The following is a 6,624-nucleotide window of genomic DNA, read 5'->3' as shown; positions in this document are numbered from 1 at the left end:
CTGCTGAAAAAAAATGTCATTATAAAATACACAGATTAAAATTCAAGCCTAAAAAGAAAGATTTTATTTTTCACAAACTAGTTGCCTGGAACAGATCTATTACCTAAATATCAAAACAGATCACCTGTATATAAACATGTAATTTTAAAGCACCATTTCTGATAAAGAAAAACTGTATCTCCTTTTCCAGAGAGCAGGGGGGGAAAAAAATCACTTTATGCTTCCAAACAAAATCCTCCATTGACTAGCACTTAGAAATCATTCCTTGTACCTTGACAATACACAGTAAAGTATGCCATGAAAGGAGTCCCCATTCTATATATCAACACTCCTATGCTCAGTGCTCACCTACAGCAGTGTCTTGGGGGGTGGAGGCTGACACCACCACCAAAAGCGTACATTTGCTAAATGCACATTTCAGTACAACAGCAGCCTGATGGTTTGGCTTAAACATTTACAGGTGAGGTGCAACTAGTGGGATGCACAGTAACTCTTGAGCAAGTCAGGCACCTACTTCCTTACTCTCTCACCAGAAGCAAGGCTTGCTTATTTAATTTCTATTAGTCCCATCTTGTAGGCACAGCAGCTGCAGTATTAGCTGGGAAGTGCATTACCTACTTTGAAAATTCTGTACCTCCCAGCATTTACCAAAACACCTCCTTAAAACAAGCCAAAGGATAAAATTTAGAGTAATGCTGTGCATTTTTAAGAAGTGACTAAACTGGCGCACAAGGGGAAATATGTATGGATATAGCAAGTGCACCGACACCTCAACTGGATGCAAAATATGCTATGGGGAAAACTGCTTCACAGAAAGGCAGCCCTGGGAAAGTATTTAGGCCAACCCTTTGGGGGTGGAGGAAGCCCCAGCTCCCCACAACTCCCCTACATCTGTCCCCACCACTGTGTTACTCCCTGTGCTGTGTCAAGGTGGATTTATGTGAATCAGAAACTGTGACTGCTTTGTTGGTTTACTTCCCTCTGCGCCGAGAATGAGAGCTCATGTGTGTGGGAGGACTGAGGGCAAAGGAGGAAGCAGAAAGGAGAACTGAGAGGATATGATATCTAGGGATTGTGTTTAAACTGGCATTACTAGATTAACACATGTCACACTACAGCCCCAAGCTATAATTTCACACCACTTCTGAACTGATTTAATGGCTAGCTGCCACCAGGTTCCATGCTAGGAAAAGTTTTCTTCTGAGTTAGCTCACTGAACCGGCCCACTGGGGGTTAACAGTGGGAATGGACAGCCAGCATTTCTCCCTCTATGGCATCTGTCCTTTAGATCCAGTCTAATCATTGACTTAGACTGAGCTCTCCCTGTACACAAACAGCATCCATATCAAAGTCTGGGCAGACCAGCTGTAGTACTCAAACTGACACGTTACCTTCTTGCACACCAGCTTCTTCACACGGACTTTACATCACTTCTGAAAATATAATGCACTACACAAAGAGTAATCCAAAATCCTCAAACAAAAGGAGGATCAGAATGAAATTTATTTGCACAGGTCAAAGACCTAAAATAATTTAGCATTTTGCTCCTAAACAGGATTTGGAGTAACAGAATCGCTTTCTTCCTCAGCGCTCCTACTATTACTGAAAATCTTCTGTAGCTTTTGCAAAAATGTCCAACAAATATGAGAATTCCGACTTTGAGTGTTACGTGGCCTTTTTAATTGCTGTTGGCATTCGATTCTGCACTGGTATCTCTGGATTGTTTCTATTAATTAATTGTTGCTATTCTTGAAACACCTGAAAGAAACTATAGAGTTTAATGAACTTACAGAACTACCTCACAATAAGAGCAGCATGCGTCAAATGCCAATATCCTGACAAGCTGTCCATTCCTGTACACTGCTAACAATTGCTCCCTATTATGTAAGCAGCAGGCTCTATCCTTTTAAGATGTTTCCTGTAGGGAGATTTTAGAAATGAGCTACACAGAGAAGTCCTTTCCCATAAGTGGGTTGAAACTTTCTGCTGGCTTACTGGTCTGGTACCAGGCAAATGCTGTGTTACCCACCCTGTCTGTTTTTACCAGGTTTTTTGCAAACACATCCCCAGTTCTGTTGAGCCAAGGATTAAGAGTGTTGATTTTTTAATAGGAGTAACACAGGCTGAGAGAGGAGAATTCCTTCATTAAGTATCTGATTGCAGGATGAGGGCTTATACATAAAATACACCAGAGCACTGATGATTTCACTAGGACTCCACAAAGGTTTGGATTGCAGGAGCAAGGCTTCCATTTTATTATTTTTATGCTTCCTTTGCTTTTTTTAGCTTTTTAGTATTTCATTTACATATAGTGTGCTTAAGCACTTCCAGATTCCTGCAAATTTCTGATAAAAGGTCATCCTAAAACTATCAAACTCGAGCAGACCTTTCTAATCGTCTCTCAGAAGAATGAGAGAGTAGGGCTGACTGCCTTACAGGCTGCATCTGCACTGCAATTAGGAGATATGACTGCACTGTTAGCCTCATACAACAAAACAGTTAAAATACAGAAACACGGACATCAATGTAAGCAATTAATTTGAGCAAGCATCCAATGTACAACAAAATGAGTCTGCATACCCCTATCCGAGGGCTGTGTTACCACAGCTTTGCTACTGCTCATACATGAACTAGTGAGATTAAAGCTAGCACAAGCGTGTCTACACAAGCTATAATAACCACGCATCTGATTGCAGTGTGCATGCATTTTGCTTGTTTTTCAGATCTACAGTGTTCTGTGGAAATAGATGTGTGGAAAACTAAGAGCTACCACTTCAGAATCATGTTAATGCAAATATAGAGATGACAAATTAATCTCCTTCCATTTACTCTCAATAAGCCCGATGCTTCTCAGGATCTGCTGCACAGGCCTTGGAGAAAGAAATTTCAGTAATTCAAGAAACAACTAAATACCAAACAGGCACTTGCTGCAGGACAAGTCTGCATATGATCAGCAAAAATTATTTCATAAAAAGAGAAATTCTACAGTTCTATTGTTAAACAGATGCCTTAGATGAGAAATTCAGAGGCGACAGACAGTACAACAAAAAACATTAGTCTGTTTTGAATTACCAGCAATGTAACCAGAGAGTTATTTACTCTCTAGTTAGTAAATATTATATTTATATATATATAACATATACTGTTGCAAGAGGAGTACATTTCTAAATTCAGAGTTGGTACATGGTATTTTGTTGTATTTGATTCAAAAGACTCCAAAATATCAGGAAGACACATGAGAAAACATAAAAGACAAATTCTGTTGCACTGTCAAGATGAAAAGCAAAATTGTACAAGATTTTCTTTTTAGTCATTCTATCCTTGAAAAGATTCATTCACTCATCACTATGATATTTCAAATTTCAAAGAGATGATAGAGTTGGCAATTAAAGCAACAGCCCGGCCTCTGAAAAAGAAAGTGAAAGCATACTAAAAAGCTAAAGGAACTTTTTATTTAACATAGAAAACCACAAAAAAAAAAAAATTCAGGGCCGTGTCATGACTGATCAACAGCACTGTGTTACTTTACTCAAAGAGTCCTTGCGCTCTTGTGGCTCTTGTCTGATACACAAGACGACTCTACGTATGTTCATGCACATTTAGTGCTGGATTAGATAACTAAAAGCCTTAAACTCGTATTTAAAATCTTAGTTTTGAGAAAGACTCATAAGTAAGTGACGTCATATTGATAAAAGAGTAAATACAGCTTTTGTACTGAGATAGTTGTATAATGAAAGCTAACTGAAAGTGTCGATAGTCAAAATGTTGGAAAGCTTCACAATACTCGTGTCCTTAGCACTCAAAAAAACCAAATTTCCACATAATACACAAAGTTTATAATGACAAGCCAGCAATACTGGAAAAACAAAAGAGAATTCAATGGTTTGAAAAAAAAACAAACACAAAAAAACCCCCACTGATCAATGAACATATTAAACCAAATGCTATTTCATAAAAACTCCAAGTGACAGTGTAAATAAAATGATTCTCAATAAAGGAAGGAAAAAAAACCAGATACAGTACAGCTTAGAGCATCCTTTAAGATGTTAGTCCCTCACTGTAAATTAACTGGATATACATTTAGTAGGACAAACAGATGTCAAGAAATGGCCCACTGTGTTGTATCACTTAAAATTTAATTCCATGTATAGCTTTTGCAGTTACTTCATTTTAGAATTAACTACTGAAAAGAGGTGGGAAAAGAAACACGCACCTTTTGCCTGAGGTTTATGCATTATTCCACATCAGCTTTAAAATGTTATTTATAAAATCAGAGCAATGACAAAGAAAAGCAGCCAAGGAAAGGAAATCAACAGCTTTCAAGCATCTCACACAGGATTGTTACATTTTCTTTAGATCATATAAATTACTTCTTTCAGAGATCAGAAGGATATGGGAATATGCTTCTAATAAACAGAAGAAATGCATTCAGTTCCAGCAAATTGAATTCATACCAGCAAGCCTCACACATTAGCTGACAAAGAGAAAATGGTAAGGTTTACCATGCAGCTTAACAGACCGAAACAATTTCTTACAAGAACAGCTTTCCTGAACAAGTCTTAATAGCAAAAAAAAAAAAAAAAAAGTACATGATTCTGATTAAAAATAATTGTGACATGTGGCTGATGCATATAATTCATTAGGGAATAAAGAAATGCAATAATTACTGCAAGTATTTTGTATAAAATCCATGCAAATAATGGATTACAAACTTTGCTGTTTATGAATGTAACATCACGCAAGAAAAGATCCATAAATCTTTACATCTGTTTGGGTTTGTTTTCTGCCTCTGTCTTTTATCAACGATGAAAATGAGGGTAGCCTGCAATGTTCTTAATGAGTTTGGCACTGTTTCTGTAAGCAGATAAACTAATGCAGATCTCTCAGCCTTTACAGAGGCTAAAATATTTACCAGCATGTTCATTTGCAAGCACGAGGCCTTATGCTTTAATCTATCACCAGTCCAGGACTATCAACTCGTTTCTCAGAACTGCACTATGAGAAAGCAGAACTGACAGTTCCAAACTAACTTCTAAAACAGCTGAAAAAAAAGGTAAGCCTGTGGGCTTATTCTTTTAAGGTTTCTCTTTTAAAAAAATAGGTATGACATACCAGTGTAATAAAAATTAGACTGGAATTGTTCCGTTATTAGAAGCTTGTAAACAGCAGCCACTGTGCGCAGTAAGAAGATCAAGACAAAATGAAATATTAAACATAATAATCTACTGCATTTTAACAAAGTTTGCTATACCACGTGCTGCTGCGTATGGTGAAATCCCACTGAAAAAAAAAAACCCCAAGTGAAAGCCTAGGTACTCTACTGTATTATTTAAATGTGCGAACATTTCTTTGGAGGAGAAAATACAGTAATTTAAGGGGCCTGTTGATGCCAGACGTGCATTATCAGATCCAAGCAACTGCTGCATGAGAATGGTTAGGCAGACCTATTTGCTGGAGATCTGAGCTGGACAGGGCTGCATCGTCTTCTAGGCAGTGAAATTATTTTGGTATCAAAAAGTCATCACCTGCCAAATGAGGGGTTTCTACATTTAACCTTAAAACTGTACCATCATCATTTCCTATATAAATGGTTGCAGTTATAGAAAAATACACATACAGAGTTGTTGTAGCATTACAGTTCTGCACATAAGTACACTGTTAACGTTTCTCTGCGTAGACTGGGCCTACAATGCTGTATTTTAGGCTGAAATATTTAGAATTTTATTCCCTGGCAGTACTAGAGCTTATAAAAAAGAGGAACTGCTTTAGGAGTTTACATTCTTCCTACAATGCTATACCTGATTTTCAAAACAAAATCTTAGGGTTTTCTAAACAAGTTGTTATCTAGGAGACACATTAGCTAATTTAAGGAACGCTGTTTCTTGGCACAGGTAAGACTGGTGCCTTTTGTCCACATTTACTCTTTGTATTTTTGCTCTCTCTGGCTACAGACAATTTCGCACGCCCTTCAGAGAGAAGTGGTAAGTGAGGTTTATTTCTTGGTTTTTAAGAGAAGTTGTAAATACCACCAGTCTCAGATTCTGACACAGGACATAAAGTAATTTTTTTTTTTTTTTTTTTTTTGCTTGTAGGCAAACTACACTCAAGCATGTCTCTTAGCTGGGGAACTCAACCTAAATCCAGAATCATTTCTGCTGTGATACAACACGCTTCTCCACAGAGGCAGGTTACTGTGCCAAAACAAAGCGCGGCTCAAACCACAGGGCCACGACAGGGACGGAGGACACCGGCCGAACCTGCCCGCAGAGAAGCCGCCGCTGGCACTCGAGTGTCAAGAGGTGCGACGCTTGCCCATTATTTTACCCATCAGCCAGCAAGCACAGCATCAGGAGAAAGAGACATATTCCCAGTATCGAGCGAAACGTTACCTCCCCCCCCGCCAAACCTTTTACTGGTTCAAATATATTTATTTTCCCTGCGCACTCTCCCAAGCAGGAAAAGACAGCACAAGGCAGTTACTCGGCACAGCCGGAGTTACTAAACCACCGGGGTATTTACTCCTCTGGAAGAACGCTCGGACTTGCGACGCATTTTTAAAGAATACTTCGCTGTGTGAAGCGCCAGGGAAGACGCAAGAACTGACCCATCGCACAGATGGCTGAG

This window comes from Egretta garzetta, unplaced genomic scaffold, assembly GCF_000687185.1.
Source record: "Egretta garzetta isolate BGI_Z169 unplaced genomic scaffold, ASM68718v1 scaffold310, whole genome shotgun sequence".
Taxonomy (NCBI): Eukaryota; Metazoa; Chordata; class Aves; order Pelecaniformes; family Ardeidae; genus Egretta; species Egretta garzetta.
This window is presented reverse-complemented; position numbering follows the sequence as displayed.